Source organism: Mauremys mutica, chromosome 7 (assembly GCF_020497125.1).
Source record: "Mauremys mutica isolate MM-2020 ecotype Southern chromosome 7, ASM2049712v1, whole genome shotgun sequence".
Classification (NCBI taxonomy): domain Eukaryota; kingdom Metazoa; phylum Chordata; order Testudines; family Geoemydidae; genus Mauremys; species Mauremys mutica.
Window position 1 is genome coordinate 26,788,396 of NC_059078.1, and position 17,788 is coordinate 26,806,183.

Genomic DNA, 17,788 nt, shown 5'->3' on the forward strand with positions numbered 1-17,788 from the left:
TCCTCTCTGTCTTTCAAAAACAATGTATACACAGCGGTAGATATACACGCGACACTGATGATATCCAGGTGGTAAATTGCAGAACCATGTGACAAATTACTTTGACCGCCCTCCTGAACTCTGCCCACTTATCCATCTCACTGACACTACTAACGTTTCAATTTTTGTGCAGCTTCAAACAGCTGCCATTTAAATGTAAAATAAAATAAAACCAACCCAGTGAAATGATTCCCTCTCTTCAAACACATTCACTCAAATTCTTCTCTCTAAATTATTATTTATTTAATATAGATACTTAAATGATTTCCATTATCTTACTAGCTGAGTGCCTCGCAAACATTAATGAATTTATCCTCACAATACTCCAGTAAAGCATGAAACATCATTTTACAGATGGGGAAGTGACAGAGGGGTTACATGATTTCAATACAGTCATGTAGGAAAACTGTGCCAAAGCTCTCCTGAGTCCAACGACTTCCCCTTTGGAAACAATATTTTCCCCTCAATTTTACTCACTCCCACTTGTAACATCTGATGCATTTTATTTTGTAATTCTTTGTACTTCTCTAATAGCTTTCAAATTGCAAATATAATACAAGTGTATTTCATATGTTAATGAGGTCTGACAATGCCCCAGTAAGTTAGGTATATTATTATTAGTGAGGGACGAAACTTTTGTATTAAAACACCAAAACAGGTGAAACTTCCTGAAACTCATCTGTTTGCATTTTTGATGAAACCCCCAAACTGACAAAGGCTGGCCAGGGACCCACAATCTCCACAAATCCAACCCTTAAAAGGAATCAGTTCTCTCTCCCACCCACTATCATTTTCTTTGTGCCTTCCAGAGACAGGAACTGCTACTTTCTCCCCCAACATTAGCACAGGATGCTTATATCAATCTCCTGGTTTCTTCAGTAACCCATTCATCCTCATCTTCTGTCTTTGGGATGCCAGCAAGACAGGCCTGGCTCCACACTAGACTTACAGAATATCTTCAGGGAAGCAGAAAATGTGCCCGCTTCCAGACCATAGAGTTACAGCCCTGAAAACGATTGATCAGCGCTCACAAACAATGCCTTCCTTCCTTAACTTAATGACTAGAGTATTTTTCCCTGAGGACCATAACAAAAGCCAAACAGGAAAGAGAACATTAGAACACCTGGTACTTTTTCTTGACAGAGACTCTACAGGAGCTTCTTCAGTTAGTCTCTCACTTGCAAACAGCTTCCCATAGCTCTTATCAAGCCATCAAAATCAGGCTTAAACCGATTTTTAAGAGATTATAAATGTAGAGTAAGAACACAATGTCATAGAATACTTTTTATTAGGATTAAATAGACCTTTTAATTGGAAACATAAAACAATACTAAATGCTGGTTTCCATCACCTGAAAACACCACCACAGATTTCAAGTCGTCATTATCAGGTAAAACATATTGCAAGGGATGAGGGGTTGTTGTGGTTTCTTTAAACACACTTTTTGACAAGTACACATCAGCATTTTCTGATTGCAAATGGTTCTTTTTTTTTAAAAAATGGAATAAACTAAGTAGATCTCAGTCAGTAAAACTGTTAATACAGTAGCGTGGAGGAGATATTCAAAATCTTTGTCTCAAAAAGACCATCCCTTCTAGTGGATATATACTATAGAATAATTCCAAATCAAATAGCTCAACCATCTCTTTAGCAGAGCTACATTATGGGCATTCCCACAGAGGTGAATATACAATGGACATTGAAGCCCTGGTCCTACACCTTTATAGTCAACAGGAGTTTTCCCATAGACATCAGTAAAACCATCTTATCACACACCAGTTAATTAGCTATCACAAATATTTAAATTTATGAATACTTCTTTTGCTGATAAGCTTTTTCCTTTTTAGTTCCACTTCAGCTGCTGTTTATTATGCTCCCAAACATTTCAGATTGAATTTTGTGCTCATGGAAATAATATCAATGGCATGATCTCCAACAATTTTTGCTATAGTATTTCCATTCTGACCTACAGTATCCCCTGCTATTTCATTTTTTCCTTAAACAGAAACCACCAGTATCAAATTGCATGATTGTTTTGTGATGTGAACAAAAGGAAATTAAGGTGAGATCAAAAACTCTTGTATTTTGAACCCGGTCTTCCAAAAGTAAAAAGAATCGTGCATCATCTCACAATGACTTCCAGTCTCCTCTTAGCTGTTTAGAGAATGCTGCTTTCTTTTCTTATCAAAGCCTCACACGTGTCAGGTTTGTCCGACATGCAACATTAAAGTACACGGCATGCCATTAGGAAGTAATATTGCTCTCTTTTTTTTGGCACTATTACTGCTTCTTCGCTTTTTGACTAAGATCAAATGCAGTGTCAGTTTCATTCGTGATGTGACTTCTATTGAAGAACTATATTCTGCTCTTTCAGGCCAGTGGACTTGATTTAATTAATAGATATCTCTTTTATCTCTAACTTCTGTGATCCTACGGCAGTAGCCTGATGTAACCCAGCAAAGCCAGACAAACACATACACTTTGAAAATAAAAGTATTTTCCCAAGATGTGTTTTTAAGGTATCTTTGAGATGAAAAAAGCTTCAAAGTAAAGTAAGATAATCAGATTTCAAATTTGATACTTAAATCTCTGAAGGGACTTTCATAGACTTGGGTACATTTTTCTGTTTTTTTTTTCCCTATAGAATTCAGTACTTTAGAACATCACATCTCAACTTTAAAAAATGTTTAAGGTTGAAAAGTAACAGGTAAAGACAACACTTAGCAGATCTTTTTCCTGGGGCTTTTTGTTGTGGACAGTATTTTTAGAGGAAGTTAAATTTGAGTCAATAAGGCCATAAATTCCAAGAGGTTAGATGCATCAGACAGTTTATGCAGTGAGAGAGGAGAGGGAAGTACATGTATGAATAGAGGACACAGTGACATATTTATGTGGGAAGATAAGAAATTAATACTTCTATTTGTTTTTTGCGAAAAGTTAGTAAGTCCTGCTAGGCTCAAAGGACGTTCGATACTAAAAACAGTGAGAGGATGAAACAGACCTTTATAGTTAAAAAATATGGTAGGTGCTTCTTTGTAATATTTTGCTGTTTCAAAACCAATTTAATCTGTTTCCTGTAGAAATGCAGACGTTCAGTGTTTTCAGATTTTTACCATGAGGAAATGTAATAAAATTCTTTCAAGACTCTGGCAAAAAGAATTATTCTTGAACCCAACATGTGCATAGATTTTAGTCACAGTTTTAGAATCCAAATAAATGCCAGTTTTTCAGTGCAGATACAGAATATGCTAATCTCATTTAAATGAGCATCATGGGAGACATATTTAAGGAATAGTTCGTTTCTAAAAATCAGGTGCTTCTTCAAACACCTAGCAATGATATTCTGCCCTCTGAGGAGATCAGTCAATGGGAGTCTGTAGTAGTGATGCTGTTCTATAATATTATATTCTCCTGGGTAGGTGGGTGGATGGATAGACAGGCAGACATATACACTCACATGTGCCCTTAAATTAAAAGATTTGAGAGTAGAAGCCTTGAACACTGACAAAATAACATCTCTCAAAAGTTATTCAAAGCAAAAGTTGCTCAAACCATGACCAAACAAATACCTGACACTAGAAAGAGAGACTCTTTGGATCTTTTTGGCCCTCTCTAGACCAGCAGAATAACTGTTTAACAAGGATTGAGGAAAAGCCAGAGTAGCTTAGTTTGATGCCAGATTCAAAACTTGTCTCATTTTCTAACGGCCTTAATTGTTTCTATGTCTTGCAGACTAGCAGCAAGGAAGATATTTTAATTAAACACAGGAATATAACATGTTCTGTAGTAACAAATATAGCCCCCATATTATTTGTGAAAATAGAGAAAATTATGAGCTGCATATTACATAATTAAGAGTTTCAGTTCAATACAAAACCAAATCCTGCTTTCATCAGTAGAAGGCAAGACAACTTCATTGAAGTATCACTGTCCAACAAACTTTCCCACAGATACCATGTTAGAATCATGGCTTAAAAAAAGCAAGAAAAAACAAAGGCTTCCTTTGTTTCAGCCTGTAATATTCATTATTTAATTTTGGTCGTGAACTCGCAACGTGGATGATCTTAAATAATCTGGGAAACAAACTGATATCAAAGGAATATCCAGATGTAAAGAACTTTCAAAATCCTCTAATTTAATATATAAACAATTTAAACAAATAACAATAATATTCCTTCCATTTTTCAATTAGCTATTCCTGCTCATTTGCAGTGAGTCAAAAATGATTTGTAGAATACCACCATTGTAGGTAAAGGTTCACATACAGTGTGATTTTCACTTCAGATTACTGACGTTTTTGGAAGATCTTTCTCTTTTCTTTAAATCCAATCCTTTTTGTCAGTTTAACTAATTTTTAAGGTCCAAATTTTGCTTTAAGGTTCATTTAACTGAATGGGAGTCACCTACGGCCTACGCCCAATTGCAAAATTTGTCCCAAATATGTTCCCAGTTGTTCTAAAAATCAAACACAGAAAATGTAATCATTTACCTTTTTGTAATTTTGTTATATGATTTTAGTGCATTGAATTAATTTGATGTAATTAAATATGTTCTTAATCTGTAAAGAAAATACCGTTAAGTGTAATTTTGTATTTCCATGCTTTGTGGATGGCTAGCTAAAATATTAGTAAACATAACCTTTAATCTCTAATCACAAGAGAAACAACACAATCAGAAGTATACCCCAAAAATGCAACATAAATCACTGTCTCTGTTTATCTTCCTGAAAACAGTGCTGCCTTATAGTCTATGTGGAGACTGAATCCATCTGAGAGATTTATGTTTAATGGTCTCCTTTAATCTACAAATAATCAAACTACAACTGTGTTCCTAATAAAAGAAGTCCAGCCTTATCTAAAGGAGAAAGAGACAAATATGGTAAGATGCTAGAACAGCAACCAAACTGCATTAAAGCTAAAAGTAATAAAATTTCAACAAATGGGTATCATAGATCATCATGAGAAATGGACTGCCATTATGCTGGTGCTGCAAGGATGTTAATGATTTTTCTGAGAGTGTTTTATACATACATTTTATGTGATCTAAGCAATATTTCTAGACAATATTTTAAGCATCAGCATAGGCAGTGCTAATTGTTTAACATCTACCTTGAGACAAACAAACAAGACCACAGAGTTACAGCCTTGACAATGACTGATCAGAGCTCTTAAACAATGCCTACTTTCCTTAACTTAATGGCTAGATTATTTCTCCCTTAGGGCTATGGATTATAACAGTATATCAAATATGTTTATTAATCTTAGCCATGAAATATAAAAGCAAAAGAAAATCTAATTTCTACCTACCTTTTATAAAAATCAAAAATAAGATAACCTATCATTTAAAAATATCTGTTACTGCACTGCTCCATATTCAGTATCGATGTGTTACTGCTCAGCATAGTTAAGAGAAAGTAAGAGTATGACGAGAAAAAAAGATGAACTTCACTACAAGCGAAACTATTTTACATTGGTTTTAAAGGTGCCGAATTAGATTTATATATGGATATCTATATTCCTCCTTGATTTTGAGGACAAGCTTTAGAATTCAGCTAGAAGGATAAACAATTCTTATCTGTCACTTCTAAAAGTTTGTCTGATCAATTCACTGAACCCAGTGGTGTAAATTTTATTTACTATGAACTTGCAGTGGGAAGTTATCATTGATGAGTAACTATTCAACGCAATAACAGCTTTACAAAAGTCAGTGCCTTGCCACAGTTGTTTTCTGCTTTCAGATACTATGGTCATGAGTGAGGTATAAATAGATTAGGGCTAAAACTTTCCAAAATGTCTAAGTGACTTAAGAGCCTAAGTCCCATTTTCAAAAAGGTCTTAAGGCCTGGTCTTCACACAGTTCTTCTACTGGTGTAAATACTCTGGTTGGGCTATGGATGATATTTTAATAATAGTTAATACTTCTACATGTACAATATAGCCCCTACAGTGGACACAGTTAAACCAGTATAAAAGTGCCTTAAACTGACATAGCATATTCTCATTCCCATACAGGAGTAGCTCTACCCATATAAAGCAACTTTATACCTATATGATGGCACACACAAGGGTGTGTGTATTGTGTTAACTACGTAAGTATAGTTAAAGCAGTATAACTTTAACATTTGGCGAAGCCCTGAGGCCCATAGCAGCCTTAGTCCCATTGACTTTCAGTGAGACACACATTTCTATATACCTAAATCTGTTCTGAAAATGGGACTTAGGCACTTTTGAAAATTTGACCCTATATGGATTAGATGTTAAGTATAGGAGTGAATTCTGATATCTCAGATACCACTGTAAAGTAAATGCTGGAAAATACAGACTTGTAATGGTGACCACCATATCTTCTCTAGGGTCTTTTGTGGAATAACTGAACAGTAGATCTACTCTGAAAAGTGACTGATTGAATAAGGTGTCTGCTCCTAATCTGCTCCACATATGTAGTATTATTACATTGTCTGGTACTAAATAGATATGGGACTCAGATGTTTGGGAGAGAAGCCAAAAATTAAACACTGTTAATTTTCAGACCTAGGCCTCACATAGATTGTCCTCTGTGGGGAGAGGAAATATTCACAGGCAGAAATATTAGTTTTCAATTGTTATAACTGCTGTTTGCAACTTTGAACATTTTAGCCATGTCAGAATCACTGGCTGCAAAGCAAATATTGTTCAAAAAGCCAAATATTTCGCTTTCGGGATTACATTTGCTATTTCTGCACTGTCTGCAACTCCTATAGGCATGCCCTAAACTACGATTTCCGTTATGCAGTGCTACAGTGGTAACAGATGTTGGGAGCGAAAGCTCTAAATTAATGTTACAGACCCTGAAGGGTAGGATCTATAATAGAGCTTGTGGCTAACTTTCTTTTTAAAGTGTTTTTAGATGCTGGATGCCTGATAGCAGCACTGGAGACTAATGTCCTTTATCTTTCTACAGCAACTGTAGAAACTTCCTAATACTGCCTCAGTTCTTACGTAGATGAAGGGGGCAAACACTCTCCATTCAGCTACCATCCTATCTGATGAGATTGCTAACAGGAGTTCTGACGAATCCAAACTGTGATGTGATCAAATGCCTATTAAGAATTGGAATTACTAATTCCAACAGTGGTTTGAGCATTGGCCTGCTAAACCCAGGGTTGTGACTTCAATCCTTGAGGGGGCCACTGAGGGATGTGGGGTTTAAAAAAAAGCAAAAAAAACTGTCTGGGGATTTGTCTTTTGATATTTTGCTTTTTTATTATGACTGAGATTGATAATTGTGTTCCAGAACAGTAGCCTCTGGTAGTGGGCTTGTGAGATAAAACACAAAACATGTACTATTGCCATGACATGTTTGTGCTGGTAACCCTGATCAGTGTGCCTGGATAAAGAAACTGGTGCTTGTGTGTTAAATTATCAAGTTAAGTAGTCCACACAAAACTGAATATAAATCTTGCACCCAGGTGACCAAGGAATAGTTAATTAGATGGCCAGTAGAGAATACAGATATTTAATTCACTCTATCTGTTATTATTTTTAAAACCTCTTTCCTTTGCCCCTCATTCTTCTGTCTCCTTTCCTTTTGATTGCTACATGCACTTCTTGCAGTTTGCCTTAAAATAGATCATAACTTTGATTGCACAACATATTGTCCGCATGGGGTTCCCCAGTGTCTTTCACTACTGTGTAATCACTATTGGTGAAATATCCAGTTAATGGGTTTATCCAATGCTGGTGAATATTACGGAAATCGAAAGATGGAAAGGACCCATTGGGCATGTGGTGTGCAACCTGCAACCACTCAACTGTATTCACCTTTAATACTTCACTCAGAATACTGATGAGAGAGCCATGGATGAAGAATGAGGACTTGCTCCTCTGTATCCTAAACAAGATGAGATGATCTAGGGTAATTGCAACTGTTAGTCAGGGGAGCTGATGAAAGGCTTGTCCCACAAGTAACTCTGCAAGGCTCATCATTCTGCAACCCTGAAGGCTGAACAGCTGGTAAAATAATATTTTCAGATACTTAAAGCTGCCAGAGGGGAAAGGGAACTTCTGCTTGCAGCTGACAGTGAAGTGAAGACCTTTTCTTGCAGCTGCAAGCTATTTCATAGACATCGCCAGCAGAATAGTGTTTCCTCTCTGACTTGCCAAGAAATGACAGTTGCCTCTATGTTGAATTGCTCAAGATTCTTCAATATTCATTGGATCAACAGCTAAGAGAATATTAGAGGGACAAAAATATTCAAGTTACTAGCAGGCTCCTTTTCAACTACACCTGGGTCATCTAGAATTAACTTATATTGCTGAAATCTACGTTTCATAAAGGAATTTCTATAAATGTCTGAATTTCATGAAATCGAGTCATGGATGGGGGCTGCTTTTTCTTCAAGCCTCTTTGGAAGTACTTATATTTGTGAACTGACATTTTGGATTGTGAATCTAAGCAAATCACACTACTGGTACTACCCAGTAGATTTTAACCTGCATGGCATAACATGAGTGCCAGTCTTAAAGGTAAAGACAGACATTGAGAAGCAATACCAATTTTGTCCATTGATACTCCTTCCCCTACAATGCTTAAAGCATACTTGGTCATTGTGTTTTATAAAACACTCATTACATTCACAGAATTCTGTATACAAAAAAATTACTCTGTGTATTCATTTCCGATTAAAAGTTAGAGGTAAGTGATTAATAATCTGCCTAAAGGAGCTGGTCCACTGCCAGCCCCTGCCAGCACAACCTGAAGAGATCCATTCACAAATACCTTACAAGCCAAAAATTAGTGTCCGTTCACCCTTTCTGAACATGAGAGACAGAGCATATGGGAGGATTTGGAAGGGAAAAGGAATAATGACAAACCATAAGGGGGAAAGGAAAGGAATAGAATATGCCAACAACAAAATTGCCATGTGCACCCTGAAAATCAGTAACATTTTCCATTCACAATATAGCCTGACTTTTCCTTGAGGGATATATCTCCTCTTGCCTAAAAAGCCTGACGAGATAGCCAAATAGCCAAGAGAAAAACTATATATCAAATCAACTGAAATAAAAGTAAAACTAAGTTTATTAAGGGATAGCTCTAGGCTTGAAAAACTGTATCACGCTCTACTTCAGTGGTGGGCAACTTGCGGCCCACGGGCTGCATGAGGCCCAACAGGATAATCTGATTGCGGGCCGCGAGACATTTTGCTGATGTTGACCGTCCGCAGGCACGGCCCCCGGCAGCTCCCAGTGGCTGCAGTTCACCCACCACTGCACTTCCATTCTTACTAGTTATGCCTGTCAAGGTTAATCCCTTCTTATGTTACTATTTTGCTAATATTATTATGCTATAAAGTTGCTTCTTTCTTAGAAACAATTTCTGTCTCTGCTGATTTATCAATTTACTATATATGTGTTCCATTCCCTCTAGTTGCTATTTAAAGTGGAAATATTAAAAGAGTTAGTTATAAAGCAGCTTTTATCTTCATCATTAACTCTTCTATGTTTAGGTATAAGGAAATGGCTTCTACACTCTGGCCTCCTGCTGCTTTATCATTTTTTCTGCCTTCTGCTTTCAGGTGCTCCTCTTTTAAAGATTTGTGTTTACACATTGCCTCATATTTTCTGATTCCTGCAATTACATCCTGTATCCAGACAATATTTTTACAGCAGAAACTGATGGGATGGCTCAACAGACACAAGCCAACAGCAGTCAATAGTTTTGATTAATCAGAAAATAAGATACTATAAGAAATAACAGTAGGAAAACACTGGCTCAGCCTGTGGATCATCCAGTTTCAGGGCCCAGGTATTGAGCTCTGTTTTCCCACAGCTCTGTTTTCCCACTCCCCCTTTTCTCCCCAGCAGGCCTTTGTATAGCACTTCCCCAGAAATGCAAGGAGAAGGAAAACTGACGCTGGACTCAAACCCTTGTGTACTGGAGACCATACACTCTGATGTGCTGTTCCATGAGGAAGAGTTTGGGCCAAATCATTAAGATAATTGAGGCCAGTGTTCAGAAAACGATGCACTTCACAGAAATGGGCAAAAGTTAACCAAAAAAATCATAAAACTGAGTTCAGAGGTGTCAACATTTTCGAAAAACTACACAGCAACCAATATTTATGATAAATAATTTCCGACTGCCAAAGCACCCCACACTGCCATGATATCATTTTACAGTATGGAAAGATATATTAGATAACAAAAAATAACCCAAACCAATAAATGCCCCTAGTGGTCTCAGTGGTTTGGGGGCTTTGTCTGGCTTGGCAGGGAGAAAGACATCCCTGGCATGCTAATACTGGGAGTGGCTTGCGTTCTCCCACTGTGCGCCCTGAATCCTAGTCCCTCATGGGGGTGCAGGGACCTGTTAGAGTGACCATTTTGAAGGCATACAGAGACCTAATTGTTGTTTAACTATGTGCAATGATTAAAGATAACTTTATCACCACGACATTCAGGTTGAACAGTTCAAGAAAAGAGAACAAAAGATTTCTACAGCAACATGCAGTATTTTGTATTCCTTTTTTGTTCATTGTGTAGTTTTATGTCAATTTTCATTGGTATCACTAAGCCTATAGCACAGAACATACCAAATGAAAAACATGGCTAAAAACATGGCATAACATGACATTACCGTTGAAACTATAATTTTGCATTTCCTGACTATTTCTTATCTTAACAGTTCAACTGTTAGGTTTAGTATTGCCAAACTGAAAAAAAACTGGCTGAATGAAATTTCCAACAAATTTTCCAAATATGAAACCTTTGGGTTAAGACCAAGCCTGGAAAGCTTCATCCCAAAGAGACCACTTTTCACAAACTTATTATTATCTGAAAACCAGAGATTATAATAGAAACCAATTTGGAACCTTCACAAAGCTTTTACTTCCAGCCAAAGCTATAATGTTTCTCCCACCTTTATAAATTACTTTGAGACCAGTGGATTAAATGTGCTATAAATATTTTAGATAGATCTATAGATCAAGTGCCAATAAAACCTTTATACCACACTATCATACACTATCACGCAATAGATACACCATATATTTTTACAGAAGAACTATCTTGGAAATATTTTCCAGAGTTTTATATTTTTATCGATGCTAGTTTTGGTATCCTTCTACTTATAAAATCAGCCATAGTACAATGTGTACAGATGGAGACGAAAATTATACATTTTTAAAACTGCCACAAATATGTAAAATAGGTTTTCTGTAGACAATGTCACAATTTTAAAGTCCAATATCTTACAATTTACTGGAGCCAGAAACAAGTGGTGTATCCCCCTCTAGAAAGCTAGGAAACGCTTCTCTTCAGTGATATAAAGCTCCTGTTTCCAATCCCGATGGGAAGTGAGATATTAGATCCTAAATCTGTTATCTGTTATCATAGAAGTATGCTTGATTTATTTAATAAATCAAAACTAGAACTTTGTCCTTCATCTCCAAAACTGTAGATCTCTACCCCTTGAGCATGGGAGCCTCCTTTGGAAATGATTGTTCTTCAGAAGGTTTGTACCAGGATAGAGTAATTAAATTATTTGCTCTGTTTTTGTCATTCATTATTCTCAGTTTAAACAATTTTTATTCACCTAACTAGGGAGTGGAAACAATAGAGTCTGACTTATCTGACCAGTCAACAGTACAAATAATGCATAGTAAACAGCAGGGAGCTGAATTGAAAGTTTATGAACAATCCACAGAGTGATTTTTTTTCGTAAAACACTATTTGGTGAAACCTTCTACCTAACAAATATCAGGACTAGCTCACAAATGATCTGCAAACAAGAAAAGGAACTACATTTCCAACTAATAGTATTAACCATGCAGGGCTGGCTCCAGACACCAGCCAACGAAGCACGTGCTTGGGGCGGCACCTTGGGGTGGGGCGGCACTCGGGGTTTTTTGGGGGTTTTTTGGTTCGGCCAGGCGGCGCTGGGGGGGACTTGGGCGGTGCAACGCGACACTCAGGGGAGCGAGGACTTGGGCGGCGCGATGCGACGCTCAGGGGGGCAGGGACCTGGGCAACGCGACGCTCGGGGGGGACGACTTGGGCAGTGTGACGCGACGCTCGGGGAGGGGTGTTATGGCAGAGCGGCACTCTTCTTTTTTGCTTGGGGCGGCAAAAATGGTAGAGCCGGCCCTGTAACCAACTAGCTCTAATTATTGTCATTCCTATCACTTTTAAAGAGAGTCAACAGATTTCCTGAAATGTAAGCATAAGCTTACTTTAGATTTTGTTCCTTATGTGCAAAGTATCCGCCTAAGCAAATTAGTATGTCTGAATTATATTACAAATAACTTGGGAGGGGAGGGGGAGGATAAAGGATTAGAGCAGAAACAATGACATAAAAACAGTCAATCTATCTGAAGCTGTTGTAACAGCAGCAGACTCTTACAAACCCTGCTACAACACAACTTAATTTTCTTGTATAATGACTAATGGTTTTGCATTAGTTCATGAGAACAGATCAGGATGAATTCTGACTAACCCAATGCTATCAACTTCCCCACTTACCCCTGATATTCCATAGTTACAGGATGTAATACAGAACAATGGTAACACATTCACAGTACATTTCACTGTGCGTGGTCCAGACACAGATTAAGGGGATGACATAATGGATAAAACACTGGCCTTTCACCCCATGGGATTTTGTCCAGTATACAGTCCTGTCAGATAATGAGTTTGGCAATCTCTGCTTAGTCTTTTTTTAGACTCTAATCCCCATCACAGAATCTCTATATAATTCATCATATAATTTAATACACCTGGCAGCCTTACCACCAGTTCATTCTTTGGTTATGTAATAGCCCAAAGTGAAGTCAAGGGTGGTTAATGCTCTGACAACCAGTTATTATCTCCCATAATATCTGATTTTGAGGAGATTATTGCAGCCATAAACCATTTTGTAAAAATTGGCAACTGGGAAACCAATGTAACAAAATAAGGTGATATTTGGACATTTTATCACTGATTTTCTAGCAATCTGCAAGGGAGTTTCTAGCATCCAAATAATGCTGCAGAGGAAATTTGAGATTAAAGGCACAGTGTCATGGCTCAGGAGTCTGAGGACTGACTAAGCCCAAGGACTGTAAAAATTTGAGCCATCTTGAGGTGAATGCTGCTTTTTTCTATTTGACTATCATTCTCCACTAATCTTCCATCCCATTTGCTCCTCTTTGTTTAGTTTAGTCCTTGTCTTTATCACCATTTATTTCTTTTCCATTTTGAAGTACTTTACTACTACTAGTCTTCCTGCTTTAGGGCCTGTAGCAGGGTGGACCTCTGCTCCTGCCCTCAAGGGGTTAAAAACAGCCCTGGGAAGGGGCTGAGGCTTGAGAAAGCAGCTTTTATGCTGGGCTGATTGGGGAAGTGGCTGCAGCTGGGGCCACGCCCCAATCAGGCCACAGCTGGCCCCTATAAGAGGCAGAGAAGCCAGAAGCCCAAGACAGCAGTCTCTCTCTGCCTTCAGAGAGAGAAGGGCCTAGTTGCAGGGAGCTTGAGACTAGATACCTGAGTGAAGCAAGGCTGAGGAGCTGGGGAGCTCCAGCCTGGAAAGCCCTAGGCTGCGGCCTAGCAGAGGGCTAACAGGTACTAGGGGTTGCAGAGGGCACTCCAGGGGTAGGCCAAGGCAGCAGGTCCAAACCCCTTTGCCTGTGATGAGTAGGCTGATACTGCAGTCTGCCCCAGAGTGTGGGGCTAGACAATGACTGGCAGTAGCCATATACTGAGGCAAGGTGGGGATAGAAGGTGGGGGTTCCCTGGGGAGGGGAAATCCAGAGAGAAAGGGGTTACTGCCAGGGGGCAGCACCCCATGTAAGAGGGCACCGGGTCCAGGGAGGGACACAGGGGCCAGAAGACAGGCGGATCACCGGCCTGCAGAGGGCGCTCCAGCGCTGGAACGAGCTAATTCCCGGAGTCACCAGCAGGAGGCGCCGCAGGGGTGAGTCCGACCCGTTACACGGCCTTGCTGCCACAGGAGCAAGAGGCTCTGGTTCTGTTGGGACCATTTTAGCTCAGATGGGGACAGGTGGGATGAAAGCAGGGCAGGAGGTGCAATATTGAGTTTATAGGATAAAACTGTAGCCACTCACTGAAAGTGGGGGAAATGTTGGCTAAGCAGATAACCAATGAGACTTCGGCATAAAACGGAATGTCATTGGCATATACGTAGATAAAGGTTGAGGTTTTGAAGGGATCCCCATTTGAAATATTTGTGAATCAGGCCTCCAGATCCCCTCAGAGCTTTGAAAGATACCACCCCAGCATTCTAGCTAAAACTTCATAACATTCAGTAGCCCTCAGAACATTTGCTTCTCTTATCAGTAGTGGAACGGTTGAGGGGGGTCACCGAACTGCAAAAGGACAACTGCAAAGGACACTACTTGTAAGGTCCTCCTGTGCTTCCACACTTGTCAAGTGAGTTATCCCCGAGTCTCTCTGCTTCTCTATTTGTCTGTCATAGGTTTATTCCCCACTTTGAACAAGATGGGGACCTGCATGGGGTCCTCTAAACTTAAATCCTAGTTTAGATCTGGTACACTGCCACCAGCTAGAAATTCCAGTGTCTAGCACACTCCCTGTTCCCCCAAACTTTCCCTGGGGAACACAGATCCCAACTTCCTTGGATCTTAACACAAAGGGAAATAATCCATTCCCCCCCCCTTCTCTCCCAAGGACTAGGAGAGGGGGAAGATCACCTTGATTCAAACTCCTTGAATCAAAACAAAGAGGGATTCACTTTTTCCCCCTCCCCTTCCCCTGAAAATCCAAACAAGGGAAGAAATCAATCAGGTTCTAAAAAGAAAAGGATTTTATTAAAAGAAAAAAAGAGAGTACACTATCTCTGTAACACCAGGATGGAAAAATATACAGGGTCTAGCTTATAAACCTGGAGAGACTTCCCCCCCTCCTTTCTCAGAATAATCAAAGCAACAGCAAACAGAAATAAAGATATTTCTCCAGCAAACACACAATTGCAAATGCAGAAATTAATTATAAGACTAATCCGCCTTTCTAATACTCACTATACTGAATAGTAGGAAATACTTCAGGAAAACTTGGAGAACTTGGAGATATGTCTGGCCCCTCTTAGATCCAAAGAGAGAACAACGACCCAAACAAAGAACACAGACAAAGACTTCCCTCCACAGAGATTTGAAATTATCTTGTCCCTTGATTGGTCCTCTGGTCAGGTGTTCATCAGGTTACTGAGCTTGTTAACCCTTTACAGGTAAAAGAGACCTTAACTATCTGTTTATGACAGTCTAGCACATTTATAATGTAAGTTTAAAAGATATCATTTACATAATTAACGGAAGTTATTATTCCATAATGTAAAGACCTCACCGGGGGGTTGGAGGGGGGAGGCATGTGGGGAAGGGGCAATATCACTGGAGTGAAACCAGAAAGCTAGATTTAAACCATAGTCACCTCCTCTCCAAGTCAAAAGTATTGCTAAAGAACCATAAACGTACGCCACACAAGCTGGTGAAAATGTGACTGGGGAATGAAGGCTCTGCATCTACAACATATTCTACATGTGCCGAAATCTAAGTAAGTGAACATCTATGTCTAATGATTTATGGGCCATTGAAATCTACACCAGTATGTCTACACTGAAGCTGGGACCAAGCCTCCCAACCAGTGTAGTCAGATTCACGCTAGCTGAGCTCAAGCTAGTGCATTAAAAATAGCAGTGTGGACACTGCAGCACCAGTGGAGGTTCAGGCTAGTCATCCAAGCTGACACCCACCTGATCCCCTGGGTCTGAGCTCAGGTGGTTAAGCCCAAGCTTCCGCTGATGCTGCAATAGCCACACTGCTATTTTTAGTGCACTAGTTTGAGCCCCACAAGCGTAAACCTGTCTGTAAGGGGTGGGGGGCTTGCTCCCAGGTGCAGTGTAGACATACCCCACAAGTTGTGCCAGTGACTTAACTGGGGGCAGGAGCAGGCCCTACAAAAGAAAAAACAACCACAAAAAGGCTCTGTGGTGACATGACAAGCATGGCGAGACAGGTGTGGTCATTCAGGGGTAAAATATTAAGAGAATTGTAAGAACAGAATAAGATTGAAATCCTTTTTGTGGGAAAAGGAAAATTATATCTTCAAGAAACTCTAAAATGTCCCTACGCATTTTAATACAAATTTTAAAAAACATTTGTACTGTATTATGATCAAAAATCCATTAACAGTTACAACAAAGAGAGAATATAATATCATGTTAATTGGTATTTTCTAGAGAATAATTCACACTTATTGAGCTACTAATGTCGGTGTCTGATGGATGCAAGAGTAATTTCCAGCTGGAAACCTAGCATGTCTCTTACTGGCTTGGACAGCAGTAGCCTTGTCTTTAGCACACTTGGCAGAGTAGACTGCCAAGGTCAAGCACTAGATTCAGCCAAAGTATAAGTTTGCAAACACAGATTCTTCACTGATTGGAATGGACATCGCTAATTGGAATGGAGCCACTATTTGACAAAGCCTGCTAGAAACGTCTCCTTACTGTTAGGCATGCCTAACTGTGGGTAATCAAAATCTGCTCAACCAAGAAGCCCCACTTCTGTTTAATAAAATCTCTAGGAAATTATTGTAGTGGTGGATGGAAGAATAAATGTGATTTTAAATATCATTAATGCTTCACAATATACAGAAATAAAAACTATTATGCTGACGCTCATTCAGTTCTTTACATGCAGTATATATATACACTATGAATTGTTTGAACCCTGAAAGCATTACAGTGATGAAATTAAATAGGCATCATCTTTCTTTATCTTGACATTTCAGCCAACTAGAGGCAATTGCTGCTTAGACTGTCAGGCTACACCAGTGAGCACTAAAATTATACTGTCTTTAAGTTTATCTTTGATTAAAAATTAAATGCAAGTCTCCTTTATCATTTTCTGTAGCCCTACAGCATCCATGTGTTCTCACAGTTAAATTAAGACAGACTAAATATTTAATACACTGTTCTAATTAGCTACAAACTGTTACCTGATTTCTGTCTGTAAATGAATGTGAAAAGACTCTGGAGGCCTAATGTTAACTTTCACCCACTCTGGTTATATGAGAGAAATTACAGGCTCTAATTAGAGTCTTCAAACTGCAAAGAAATAGAATTTTCATAACCAGCTTATTAAAAACTTAAGGCCCCTTTGGGACAGGGCAAATTGCTTCTATCCTGATCCGCTTATCCTTGTACAACACCATATAGAAGACTCGCGTTGTCTGACTTACTCAGCTCATATTTCTCCCAAATTAATGAGTGCTCAAATTATTCCAGCTGCCCCCTTGGCATAGGGAAAAATTGAAAATACATGGCTGCCAAGTGACGTGTATAACCCAGCTGCTAAATAAAACATGCTTACGGGGACACAGCTGTTGAGGTGCCTATTTACATTAAAATAACTGAGTCCATGAATACAGAAAAATGCCTGAAGACAGCAAAATAGTGTTTAACACTTTGTTTAACTCTTTCATTAGGTCAGGTCACAGAAGATTACAGTTTACAGTCTGGACGTGAAAGTCTGACTAATTTATTCAAAGTGTCAAAAAGGTCACTTGTCTAAGCCTAACCTCGAAATTTTCTTTTGCAGAAGTGGGATATTTAGAGAAATCTCAGTACTGTATTTCAATTCACATTTCAAAGGAGAAAGTTGTTTGTCAAAGAATTCAGGTACCTGAAAAGATAATATGGAAAAGTAGCTAGTAAGCTTTCTGCCCAGCTCTCTGAACGTATGAAGTGCCATTGTTAAGTG

At 38.9% G+C, this 17,788-nt stretch overlaps 1 protein-coding gene across 10 annotated transcripts in view; it reads right to left on the minus strand.

Annotated features, from left to right (window-relative positions):
- The window catches only part of CACNA2D3 (calcium voltage-gated channel auxiliary subunit alpha2delta 3), a 752,236-nt gene that overhangs the window by 253,544 nt on the left and 480,904 nt on the right, over window positions 1-17,788 (minus strand). The gene's annotated exons all lie outside the window — the stretch shown is intronic.